Here is a 13,848-nt window from a genome sequence, read left to right on the forward strand (position 1 = left end):
GGGCGCGGCCGTGGGCGGCCGCCCGGCGCCTGGCTCACGGAGCGGTAGAGAGCGGCAAGGTGAAGCCCGGAGACGGCTCGAGCCGGCCCTGGCGGTGCCGGTCCGTCCCGAGGGAACCATTCGGCGAGGGCTGGCGGTGCGGTTGCGCCGCACCTCTTGCTGCGGTCGCTGCAGCCTGCTCGTGGAAGTAATCAAGTCTTCAAAGCACTTTGCAAATTAAACATCTATTTCGTCCCTTGGGAGAGGGCTCAGGCAGGTTCAGAGGAAAAGCAGCCTGCCCAAGGCTCCGCGGAAAATCAGCGCCAGGGTTCAGCGTAGGCTCTCCGCTTGCTGGAGACAGTCTTTTAGGCTTTGCTCCCGGGGAATCTATAGGGTAATTTAAACAATGAYGATGAGCTGAAATAACTTCTTCGTGCCTCGGGTTTGTTGACTCAGTACTCCGTGCAGGGAAAAGAAGAGTGGAACAAAGTCATATCTGGAAAGTTTAGGGTAATTTCCAGGCCTTATTTTTAAGTGGGTGCGTGCGAGAGGGGACAACAACGTAGCTTTGATACAACGGTGTCGTGTGTGTTCATCTTAATAGRGACGTGCGCGCTGCATCGAAGATGTTACCAAGCAGTCCATTCCTCTCTGAGGTGTACGCTAAATCTAGGTTTGCTCAGAGCGACGTCTACCCTGAGTAAATTTCCTTGGGAGGAAGTGAAACTCGGGCTCTCTAGGGATCCTGTTACATAAAAGGAGGGAGGTCTGCACTTCCCTCGCAGAGCGGAGTGAGAGCTGCTCGCTCCTATTCGCTTGTCCAGCACTAATGTTAGTACAGCTYGTCTTGACCGGGTTTAAAGTTAATACTGAAAGCTCTTTTTTCTCTCTTCCCTGGTTCCTTTGCACGGTGAAATGGAAAAGTTGTTACTGCATCGCTTAGCTGAAATAGTTTGTTTACTCATGTGAAAAACTTCACCTGGTCTGAGCTGAGTGTGTATTTTTGGCATTGTTCCCTCTATTTTTAGTTATTAAATCTGCCTGACTTTCTTTGCAAACACTGCAGGTGAGCATGATTTTTCGAATTGTGAGAAAACCAATTCCTTTGCCTCTKGGAATATTCCAACTACAGCTGTCCTACTGTAGATCCTTGGCTCGCTGAGTTCAGAAAGCTTTAAACCTGCCTATGGGCAAAACTGTTTGTTGGCTCAATGTTGCTTCCTCTTTTTCCTGTAATTAGTGTCTCCCATAAACTGGAGAGACATTAAAAAATACCAACTTGATCATAAGAAAGAATTATTCTTTAGCGCTGCAGGTGTGCATTGTGTTTTATTCTACGTGCTGTTTACTAAATAGTAAAGGAGTCCCAGGTCCAAATTTCTAGCAGTCCCATGAATCTGGTCCTGCTGTTTAGTTTTGACTAGCGGAACATGAGGTTGCTGCTTGGGCTGGGCATGCCCTAAATTTCCGTTTGTGCAGTGATAAACATTATAAGCAATGAAAGTGGAAAAGGAAATGACTCTTTAAACTTTCTAATACATTGTGTATAAACCTCACAATAGAAATKCATCCCTGATCTACATAGCACATTTTTGCTTTCAAGTGCAGATTGTAATTGGAAACAGAAATATTTGTATGATACATATTTGCTTCTTAGAAGGGATGCTTCCACCAAAGATGCCCCTTACTCCTGGCCTGACGTTTAGCGCAGGGCTGAAGAAGCTAGGGCTCTTGGGTCATGTTCAGTCAGCAGAGTTCAAGTTTGGCTTCTGTGTCGGGGCTATGCATGTGACCAGCAAAAGAGTTGTGTTGGCAAAGCAAACACTGGTTATCTGGAATTGCTCCTCAGGGAGGATTTGAGGTAGTGACAGAAGATGCTGAAGATTGTCCCATGTCTTGGCTAGATGCTGAATTGTGAAGTCCCACAGCACCACTGCCTTGGAGTAGCAAGGCCAAGAAAAGCCAGTGTTTCCCCTATCTGTGAATCGTTTCGGAAGCTGCTGCTCCTTCTGGCTGTCATAAGKTTTGAGGGAGGACTTGTGGCTCTCAGCTATGTACTGGTTTTGGGATAGGGCTTGCTGAGCGTGGGATAGCTGGCCTATTGCTCTTCTAGTATCTTTGTCGAGCATGCGTGAAGCACAGTGCTTTTGGGGCTATTTTGTAGGGTACTGTTTCTCGTTGTGAGCTTTACTAGTTGCTGACAGCRATCACTTGTTTTTATTGACGATTTAAGGGGAAGGATTATTGTAAGGATCATATCTGTTTTTAAAAAYAAGTTGATTTCAGACAAGTCATTTCTTTTATATTTACTAGTTAATGTACTAAGGTTAGTCTTATTGGGAAGAGTGGCTGTTTGTCTGTATTGCCTGCAAGAAAGCAATGAAGCTGCTCAAAATGATTAGTTGAGGGGAGCYGAATGTGGCCCTGCCTGTAAGCACTGAAAGAGGGGCTGAAGCAGGAGCTTTCCCCTCGTGCRACAGGCTGGCTTTGGGATCAAGGGCTGCAAGCATTGCTGTAAGTTGATGCCCTGAGGCAGAAGTCAGCATAAAGTATCTATATTGAGGAGAAAACCAACATACTTTGACAAGAGAGGTCTCTGCCCTATATAGAAAGTATCTTAAGCGCTGTATCTTTTTGATTTTTTTTTCTTTTGTAATTTCTGTGTCATGGTGATTAATTCACCAGTAAAATTGTGTTTTTTGAAGTTTTTTTTCCCTTCCATTTATGCAAGAGAAGCCAGTGCTTTTATGTATTTCTCTGTTCTTAACATTGCTAGATAGCAGGGCCTCTCTCTTGCTGKTTTGGCTATAAATGCTACTAACTGTTTCCAGAGCTTTGAAAATACTGCCCTGACCATCACAAAATGCCTATTATTGTGATATCTTGRAATACCACATTTAAAACTTGTTGCTGATCTGATATTACTGGCATGTGTGCGAAGATTTTCATGGAGAAGCTAAATACTTTCCCAAAGACAAAGTCATTTTCTTTCAGTTGACATACTGCAGATTAAACTGAGGAACCTCCAGAATGGGGAAGGAAAAAAAAAAAGCTGCTAAACTTGATCTGAAGGTACAATACAAGGGCCAGGTAGCTGCAAGATGTAATGACTCTTGTTCCCAGTGGCTTGAGCATGGAGGGGAAGTTATGATGCCCATTCTCTTAACATTGAGAATGTGTATCCAAGTCCTATGAACAACTGATTTTCCTAAGAAAGCCAAAGCAAGCAAAAAAAAAATGCTGTTATTCCTGAGATTGGATTGTAGCTTTCTGGCATCTGAAGAAATCAGTAGTTAGTTGGATTCTTTATGATACTCTTTGAGATAGACTTGATGTATTTTCGTATCGCAGTGTTAAGTTCTCTTATCACAGTTCACACCTGATCACARGTTCTTCTAACTCCAGGGAGAAGAGCTTAAGGCACAGATATATCTGTGAAAGAGAGTCAGCATGTTCAGCGCTATCACTGGACAAATCACCTGAATGCTGAAGGCTGGATATTTACTATCCTGGTGTCATCACTATGTTTTACAGCCTCCTAGAAAGAGGTAGTGTGCATGTCAGTGTTTCCAGTCTGATGAGAGGGAAAACAGAAGAATGAAAAGACTGAGCAATTGTCTAAGAGGGTGTGAGCAAGAGCTAGGAATAAAATCCTGATCTGCTTAATCTCAGAGTGCCCTGTCCGCCTTGGTTTGGGACGCTAGCTTTCCTGCACTTGCTTCTCTGCCATCATGTTAGTCTGTGACACCTTTCATCACATGCACTTTKGTACCACGTTTTCTGCCTGAAGCATTGTCATTCAGAATGAAGTTTCTTGGACCAAAAACTGTTGTGCAGCTGCAGTTTTGGTGTCTCCTTTTGCACTGATCTTYTCTACAGTAATAGCATGAAGAAGACTTTCGTTTCATTAGCTTTGACTTCCATTCTTCCTGTGACTTCTTTTCTGCTACTGAAGGGTTTTTTTTAAGTGGGGAAAAAATAAAGCCTGTAGGGCAATAGTGAAATAGTGCTTTTCRTGAATCCTCTACTAGTTGGCCATGAAGATGGATTCTAGTAGCAGAACACACTGCCTGAATTAAAAACGGAGAGGAAAACATGAGAAACAGATTTGCATCACCCTGGATGTCATCTTCAGAAAGAGAGTGAGAGGAAAGTGCTTCAGAAAGGGAGAAAGGCCAGGAAGAGAGCTGGGGAAAACAAGACAGTTCTTTGTCTTCATTTGCCGGTGGGAACAGCAARGTAGATGGAGCAGCTGGGGGAGGAGAGGAACAGAACCATTCCATGTTACCGAAGTTTTTCTTTAAAGTACCTGTTGCATGATAACACACAACTACACTGCATGTAGGCACTACATTGATAATAAAAAAGATTGGGAAGATAAAAGGACCAGGAACAAAAAGGCAGTGATGCAGGGGGACCAGTGTAAATTTTGACTTACCATCTGAAACCGTGTGATTTGTAGAGGTCTAGTCACTGCATTACTGTGTAAGCTTCTGACTTCAACCAGAGTCAGTGAAGGCGGTGCTAACTCTGGCATTTTTCCTCCCTCCATCCCAAACTCTGCACATAAKTGCAAGAGCCTACATGTTTCTGCTGAGACAGTAAAGCAGTTCAAAATATTGATGCTTAAACCTTTGCCATTATGCTTCCTGGTCAATGCTTCATTTGTATGAATGAGATAGTTCACATCCCTGAGAGCTGTTGTTCAAAGGCCTCCTCTGTGCACAACATGGGAAGGCAGCAATCCAGCATTTCATACTTGCAACAGTTTCTCTGCAGTCAGAAGGTAAAAGCATTACACATATAATTTAAGTTTGAAGCTGAAATCTGCAGAAACTGGCAGCCTCCAGAGGGAGATCGGTAATGCATACTGCAGAACACCATTTGAGTGCAATCCTTAGGTCACAAACAGCCATCAGTAAGGGGCCCACCAGAAGGGTATCTTACGTGAACTCGTCTAATTTGGACACGCTCGTAGCAAACGGATTAGTTCGCCCCCTTTCTTCTCTTTTCCTTATGCTTTGTGTGTTTAGATGGGATAGTTTAACTTCATTTGATTTTTTTTCTCAGCAAATCTGTATTTTCTGTAAGTAGACAAACAACAGCACGTCCCACATAACACTTATTTATAATTTCTGTTTCTGCAGTGACCCTGGCAAATATGCTTTAGGCATTTGTGTGCTTAATAAGAACATACTGGTAAATAAATTTAAGCTGGTGCAATGTTAGCATGAAGAATGAATGTCTTCCCTTTAAAAGTCTTATAAAAGACCTAGATGCCTTGGACTGAGACCCTCAGCCTAACGGGGAGGGAGGATTTCCAAAATTACATGCGTCTACCGCAGATGCCTTGTCTCCTCTGCTTTCACCCTCTTTAGGTACCAAACAGATGTGCTGCAGATAGGTTGCTGCCTTCACCTTGTTGGGGCCCTACAGGAGAGGGCCTGTGTCCTGGCCCGGCGGGTGCCGGGCTCGGGCACGGTGTGGCTGTAGCACTGCGGAAAGGGAGCCCACGGCTGGCAGAGGCGGAGGGACCGTGGTTCGGAAATGAGTGTCAGCGGCGAGGCCGAGTGTCTGTGGTTCTGCATGTGCACGCCGGACAGGCRCTTTGAGCAGCTTCGCAAGCTGTGTTGCTGGTATTTAGGGGCTTTGTGTTGCCAGTAAAAGCTTGAATGTGGGTTTTGGGGATGATGTATGAGYATACAGTGGTGAAAGCGCACGGGAGGCAGTGTAGAGGATTATCTTATATGGTGGCTCTGGAATTACTTTAATTAACTCCTACTGAGGGTCAGAGGAGTATCTGTATTTAGTGCTGCCATGCAGGCAGGGAGCCTATCCATGTTCACTCCTTTCCAGATCCCTGAGCCAGGTCATAAATACATGTTTGGGAATGTTAGGTCCACACTTCTGAAGGTTAGTCAAAGTGTTGCAGACGTGCAGTTTTTACTGATTCCCAGTGAATATAGTTTCAAAGTGTAGCAGGTTGAAGGCCAGTAATTGGAGCTGGTATTGGTCAGGGACATCAGGTGTTTTCAGGCTGATAATCTACTTGAAATATTGTCCAGTACATTCCTTTTCGATACAATGAAGCTTTATTTTGAAAATGTACCATTTAGACTGTATCRTAATATACTGAGTAGAGTTAAATACAGTGCTAAAGCTGTAGGCACAAATAGCTGAGCAGATGAGGCAGACACAGCATCATCCTTGAAAGAAGTCATTACATTTGTCTGGGATTATCTTTTCACTGTTAGCATGTTCTGCTTTAYACCTTTCACTTGAATAAGCCTTGACTTGATGGTATCTATGTACTTTTTTTTTTTTTTTCCCTTTCCCAAAGCTTCTGGAGTACTTCCTGTGTTCTGCTACCTTCTTTAATAGSATACATTTTGCTTGGAAAGGCTAATGCAGATGTTAAATATGCAGCAGTTTGCAGAGTCCAGTCTTTTCATCTCTTCAGAGGAAATTAATGAGAACAATTGGAAACAGACTGCAGGAAAAATCAATACCGGTGACACGTGTTAAGAACATACTTCTAATAAAATATGCTCTAGAGTTGTCATGTGTACTTGCCTAGGCATGCAGTTTTTTTTTTTTTGAGCTCAGATGAGGTCAGTCAGCTTTTGAAGGATGGAAGCTTTTTAATTACTGAATGTCTATTCCCTTTATTATTGCAAAGAAAATTTTCCAAACGTGAAGAACAGGTGAATAAATTAAGTGATGTTTGAACTGTCTGGGGAGCCAGAATATCAATACAAGTGTGTGTGTGTGTGTGTGTGTATAAGCATATATAAGTGTTTGTAGGTATGCATTTTGAACTTGGCTAGTCGTCCCGAGACTAGAGCAAAATTTGTGATTAATTTTCCAAGTCCCATTTTTTTTACTGCTCCAGGGCCTCACCCCATGTGTGTTGAAATGCTCAGCATGTATGTAAGTTGTCTTCAAAGTCATGTAGTGAAAGCCTGCTTGGCAGGTGCAGCAGTACCTGAATCGCAGTGCAGAATCTCACTAGTGAACACTGCATTGGTATTGCAAACCCAGTACCTCCAGAAAGGTGGATCTACTTACTGTGTCTCCTAGAGGTGTTGAGAGCTAGCACCAACTAAATCAGAGGYTAACATATCCTACTTAGGTCTGATGGACTTAACTAGTGGTTTGGGTTTATTTTTACTAGGTCTTGTTCCGTAGTCAGGCGTTTGAAACTTTATCTCTAAGTTCCTTTGGGGTAGTTGGTGAATTTTTTAGCCTCTCTGTAGTTTGCATGCGTGAAGTCACTGTGACGTGTTCCTTTCTTTCTTTTCTTCTTTTTTTTTTTTTTTTTGGATGGAAATGAATTCTTGGAGTCATTCCATATTTGTGCTAATGAGCATTTCAAAAATGTCCACAGTGTAAAGGATTAGGTATTTCTGTGCAACCCAATACCTTTATGTATACAACATACTTAAAGACCAAGGGTTGAAGGAACAGACTAGAAGTGGCTGGACCCTGACGGAAATTTTTCTACAGTTAGCTGCATTAAGATGTACAGGGTCCAAACATCCCTCTCTCTGTATGGAAGGGAATGTGGAGATCAAATGGTGGTGGTAGTGAATTCAGTACATGGATATCTGATTTCTTGGCAGATCTGACACTGGGAGTATCTGGACTGCTGCCTACACCAAGGAAAAGGGGGTCGGAGTGACCCATGCTCCGCCAGTATTCATCCAAGCTGTGTAATCTGAGCCTCTAACCTGCAGACAGATTTACCAGCCCTGAATAATGTCTGTTGTACTGCGAGATCTTATCTCCCTAATGGCCTGCAAAAGGGTACAAATGAGAAGAAGTAAATATGGCTCTTGCTTTTGCTTCCTCTGCAGTTTGTAGAACAGTTGATTTATTCTTGTTCTGGCTGGTGTGTTCTTTAACGCCTTTAAAAGGTTGAGTTAGTTTGTTATGTTTTCATGTGTTTCTGAAACTCTGATTTACCCCTACCATCTTGTTTTCCCTCAAATATTCTTTCCATTTTTGCTTGGAGGAGGTGGGGGCAGGAGGAGASCCGATTACTGTGTCCTACAGCCCAAGTAGAGAGGCCACTATATTAAATGTAGAGGAACTGTAATGTAACATCCTTCTGCAGAAACTAGAAGGCGCCAATTGGGCAAATAGAACCAAAGCAGAGATTTTATATTGATGTTATGTTTGTACATTAAATGGGGTTCTTCTCGTAGCTGAGACTTTCTGCTTTGAAGTATTGATGTTCTCTGCTGCAAAGGTTTTACAGTTTGAGGATTGCTTCCCGAAGATCTTTATTTGGGTGATGAGAAATGACATTGCTCAATAACGAAATGCCTACTGGAAGTCAAGAGGTCTCTTGGAGGTTCGATTCTCACCTGCCTTTACAATAAACAACTTAAGGCTGTGATTGGTAAATAATGCCATCTGCTAAAGAAACTTGGTCTCATGTGGTTGTATCAAGGATGGAATTGGATTTTGTGGTTTATGCTTAGTTCTTTTTAAGTAACACAATTTAAGAGTAGTTTTATAAAAATCACCAGTGTGTAGAAGAGCAGATCAGTGCTCATATAGCAAGGAGTACAGCAGGTCGTTGAGTGTGTTTTCAGCTTTATGCAGGCCCTGATATGGAAAAAGATAAGGATGCTCTGGCAAATTGCACTTAACTTTCAAACTACATAAATTTTGCATGTAGTTTGGCCATACTTTACAGATGTGTGTGTGTTTGAGTCTGTCCATCCTATCAGTCCATACCTTCCAACACCACTAAGCATTCACCCTGGGAAGGAAAAGAAGACAATATTGCAGGTAGCATTTAAAAAAATGGCTGGAACGTTTAGAAAAGTGTTGAGTGAAAGGCTGCCTTGTTGTAAGATGGATATGCTCTCCAGAGGGGCTAATTTAGACACTAAGGAAATATATGTGAGGCTGATCACTGGCTGGATGCCATTCACTGAAGGACACCGGAGGCTGAAATGCCAGGCAGCACTGGTAGTGCTGGTACTTCAACCCATGACGGTTGMGTTGCATGAATTATCTCTCTGCCTTCCAGCTAATTTTATCCTGTTGATTTTTCATGAATCATTTCCCATCTCTGTGGGTTAGAAATTAAAGTGGAAGTTTACTAGCCAGAATAGCCACATTTGCTATTTAGAACGCTGTGTCTGAGGTTTGCTTCCTGCCCACCCCTACGCCTTCCCTTCCCTTTCCTTTCCCTTTTTACCTTAGTAGGTTTTAAAATACATGAATCACTGGTGTCACTTACCACGGAAATTTTTAGATTGGCCAGCTTGCACAAGTGCAGGAATCCTCAGGATCTGCATGGGCTTGAGTTTGAAGCAACCTGGAGATGTTCACCCTGAGGAGCAGAGCAGCCATTGGATGCTTCTGGTTAGTGTGATGAGTACAGTGTGGCAGGGTCCCAGCTCTGCAGCGAGGCTGGCAAAACCTGGTGGAACTTCTTCAATTTCTTGCACATGCCTTATAAAACATTAAAAGCATTCTGATATCTTCCCCCTCTCCCAACGCAACATAAGAGCAAGAGAGATGCAGTGTTTTAGCTGGCAGCATGTGTACCAAGCGCATCCTGGCTCCAATCTTTTTGTCTTTCCATGGATGAGAATAGAAGGCTGTTTGAGCAGTAACTTCACATCTTCTCCATTTTCTATAAAAGCATCTGCACGATCAAAAGTTGCCTTTTGATGACCCAAGCATAACTTCCCTTTGTGTAGTTGTGTATGTCTGATTGTCAGTAAGGCTGCCATCTGGGTCAGCARTAAGGAGAAGATAAGTTGATCATTCAGAACTTGATGCTTATGGATAAAGAGGTCTGTTGGAATAGCATAGCATAGCATAGATACTTTGGGTATGCAAAGTTTTGCTGGCAGCTGGGCTTAGGAGAAAGCATGTTCCTTCAAAACAAAGGAAACAGTAGTTTGATGAGAGGMGATCACAAGCTTGCTGATTTAAATTTTTAATGTCTTGGTGTATCACAGAAAATCCAGATGACTGGAAGAGTGATTATGTTGGGACAATTCTGTAAAAGGGTGTGTGAATGGCCCAGGAAATGATAGGTTGGATCATATGACACAAGACCTGGGTAAATACAAAATACAAAATTAATTTTTGAAACATGATGTTACAGAAAGTGTCTGGTACTTCTCAAATAGGTCCGATTTTGCTCTATGAGAAGCTTACAGTTGATTTAAAGAAAGCTGTGCCAATATAATATACTTGGATATTGTAAGTGGCAGTTAAGTTAGTGCATGAGAAGCCAACTAATAACTAATGTCAAAAAATATCAGTAAAATGCAAGTAGATTATGAACTGAAAGTAGTGAGTGATAGAGAATCATCATCAAATAAATAAATTGAAGCGGCAGTATAAGCGGGAAGGAGGAAAAAGGATACTCTAAGGTAAAGGACAATATTAGCACAAAAATAAAACAACTGTTTGTGGATTAACTTTAAGATGAACATAGAAAACGTTTTTCTAACCATCCAAAGATCAAGGCTCTGGCATTGTCGCCTTACATGAAGGGAGCAAATAATTCAACTATTTTAAGCTAGAACTTGATTGTTACTGAAGAGTTTCTGCAACAGGATATGTGGAGACTGTTTGCAAAGAAATGGGCTTGATGATGCTTTCCTTCAAATGAGGGGGAGAGAGATGCAGATTCTGTTTGACATGTACTCAATGATGCTGAAGAAAATACGACGGACCGCTCAAGTAATGTGTACAGGGAACAAGTGTGGTGAATTGTAGCTATTGATATGAACAGGATGGCTATACAGAGTAATCCAGGTTGTTTGGTAAACGGACCACTGAAATGAAATAATTTTTAATATGGAGAAGTGGAGAGTTATAAACTTGGAAAGGAGTGGCCTGCTCACACACTGCAAAATGAGAGGCCGTACCCTGAGAAACAGTATCTTGTAAGAATTTCGGGGTCAGAATAGGCAGCCACTTTTAAGGGAGCTTTCTGTATGATGTTGTCGCTAAAAAAGCTACTGTGATTTTGGAACTACAAAGAGGGAGGTAGTGAGCAGGGGTAAGGAGGTAATTTTATGTCAGTAGCCCTTATAGTACTTTGATGCCAGTCTTGCATCTGTGTAGCTTTCTGTAGCATCTTAAAATATTGTTAAAAAAATTGGAAAAGTTAAACAGAAGAACCGTAAAAGTTGCTGGAAAGTTGAGAAGATACTGTATGGGAACATAATTGGGGCTCTTGCTCTGGATGTGCTTTTATTCAGCTCTTATTGCTATTGTCATCCAAAGACCTTCCAGTAGTTTCTTAAGGWACAAGGCTAAGATCTCTCCCTTGACTGTACTCTTATTCTGTTCTTTGGGAGAAAAATACTGGTGGAATGGCATCTGGTGTTAATACTGGGTCGTCTTGTCTGCTTGTTTTACCTTTATACTTGTAGGTATATATTTACACTGAGGAAGCCAAAGGGAAAGAAGTGCCGCTCTCAGTTTGACCAAAGATGGTGAGATTTGTTACTTTGGAAGAAATTCTTTACATTTTTCCAAAGCAGCACCCTGACATGCCAGCTATTTCAGCTCTTCTCTTTGAGGTTACAGGACCCTCAACAGCTGTCTGGGGTCAAAAACTAGACAGATTCAAATGCAGCTTGGCAGTGATGGTGGTTAATAATTGAAATAAACAACTGATGTTGGCTTCTCTTGCCTTGCTCGCCTCAGACGGAGATCTGGTCCTGCTTATAGGTAGAAGGTAAGGGCACGTGATTTACAGGGGATCAGTCAGGTTGACCTAATTCTCCCTCTTGCCCTTAAACTGTGAATCTATGAGATCAATGCAGAAGCCTTAATATATCAAAAAATGAGAAGTTTCCAATTTAAGGGAATTTATTTCTAACATATTTTAAAAACTCAAATCACTTGGAAGTTCTTTGTGCACAGTATCTGCCTTTGCCCTGCTGTGTATAGGACTGTTTTAGAGGCTTAGGCTCCACAAGAGCTTTCCTTTGGCAGCATCCCTGTGTGTCTATAGGTAGGTCTTTACTCAGCACTTATCACAGAGAAGTTACACCGAATAGCAAACTCTTTGCAGAGGCTTGTGTTGATCCATAACAGTTGCTTCCGATTCTTGGATCAACAAAGAGCAAATGCTGTGAATTGACCATGCTACAGGATCCTGTATCAAATCCTGTAAAGTCAGCAGCATTCTCCACCTTGACTAGAAGCAAGCATTCATTAAGACACATTTAAGATTAATTAAGTTTCAGAGGTTCTCTTCCTTTTTCCTCCTCTAAAGTGCATCTGTCCTGGAGCTGAACATGGAAGATTTTAATGACATGTTTTGCTAACAAAGTAAAAGTGACAGTGAGAATGAGACTTGCATCTCTCTGAAATAATAGGAGGAGTTCCAGGTTGGCAGACTGGAATTTCCCCTTCCTTAGTCCATTTGCAGTGGGGTGACATCAGAAATTTGGTGTCATGGCACCTGAATGCTGTTTGTCACCTAAGTCACTGATCTTGAAGAAGTCTGCTCAGAACCTTCAACCTTCCCTGCTGTAAAATAGTTTTGTCCCCTGGTTTTGAGGTTTGTTCCCAAAGCTTCAGAAAGCTGCAGCAGAACTGATGGTGTTTCCAGGTATCTTTTGTAGTCCTGATTTTCTTCAGTATTTTGTGAGTTTAAAAGGCAAGGAGATTGATTCATACTTGTCTTTTTGTGAATGTATATCTTATTATCTGTGCAGGTCTAATAGGCAGTGATTAAAATAAGTCCTAATTATAATCTATGCTGCTCAAGTCCGACATCACTCATGCCCTGTAATTTTTGCTGATTAATTTCCCATCTGTGATCATGCCAGCTCTTCTCTCCAGCTGAACCAGTTATGATCAGTCATRCTCTGTAGCTGTCAGGCAGGACCCCTGAGCTTGCTAGCTAGCTGTGCATCAAGMTAGAAGACAGTTCATTAGATTTTACCCTCCCATCAGCCTTCCCACCCTGTCGGGATGCTGCTCTGCTGTACCACCGGGTAGAGGACAGCTTCGCCGAGAGTTAGTCGCTGTCTATGAACAGTGGTCATCCTCTGAACAGATTGATTCTAACTCTGACTTGGTGGGATCTCTTGATGTTTGCACGCACTGCGACTGTGAGTTATATGGCCTGAAGAGGTACTTCATGAAGTGACTTGAAATGCTTGGCATAGCTGAGGATCTTGGTAAATGAATTTATTTCAGGGAAAAGTTACCCTGGGTCTTTCGTAGCAGTATGGGGGAAGCTCAGAGGCTCAATACTGTGCTTTATTTCACTTTCTCAGCTTGTCAGTGGCTGAATGTTCTGGATTACTATTTCTGGTAATAGTATGCAACTGAAGCATACAAATTAAAAGCCCATCTTTAACCGTGGCCAGCACTTTAAAACTAAAATGTGATACATTGTCCAAGATCTWTCTTAAAAGAAGAGGCGATGACCTCTGAAAGGCCAGCAGTGAAAACTAAGTGAAAGAGCTGTGTGCTGAGAAGGGGATGGATTCCTACATGACTGTTTCACATGCAAGAATGTCCAAATCTGGGAAATGTGCCAGTAATATGTAAAATTAAAGCTCTGTTTTGGAGGCTGATCCGCACAGATAAGAGTCTGTGACTGTTAACTAATAACTACAAGAGTGGCAGTGATGAAGGGGGCATACTTGAGGACAGGAATTCACAGGTTCGTTCATGTTTAACCCTATGTGAACGTTTTATCTGTGTTTGAGATTAAAAACACAAGAATATCTGAGCTGTTATTTCCTTCATTGTGAGCAAGCTGGTAAAACCATTGGAGACCTTAAGGTGTATTGTGCAGAAATATGATGGGTTCCTACCTATTTTGTAATGAAACAGAGAGAGATTATGTGGCACTGACTA

At 42.2% G+C, this 13,848-nt stretch overlaps 1 protein-coding gene across 2 annotated transcripts in view; it reads left to right on the top strand.

The window, feature by feature from the left end:
• Positions 1 to 173: 173 nt before the first annotated feature.
• Positions 174 to 13,848, top strand: part of PRDM11 (PR/SET domain 11) — a 51,449-nt gene continuing 37,774 nt past the window's right edge. For both annotated transcript variants that reach the window (XM_085321885.1, XM_085321886.1), the window contains exon 1: positions 174 to 187. The gene's annotated coding sequence lies outside the window, so the exon portion shown is untranslated. The remainder of the gene's footprint in view (positions 188 to 13,848) is intronic.

Source organism: Rhea americana, unplaced genomic scaffold (genome assembly GCF_003343005.1).
Source record: "Rhea americana isolate MKP2758 unplaced genomic scaffold, rheAme1 scaffold_72, whole genome shotgun sequence".
In the NCBI taxonomy this organism is placed as follows: domain Eukaryota; kingdom Metazoa; phylum Chordata; class Aves; order Rheiformes; family Rheidae; genus Rhea; species Rhea americana.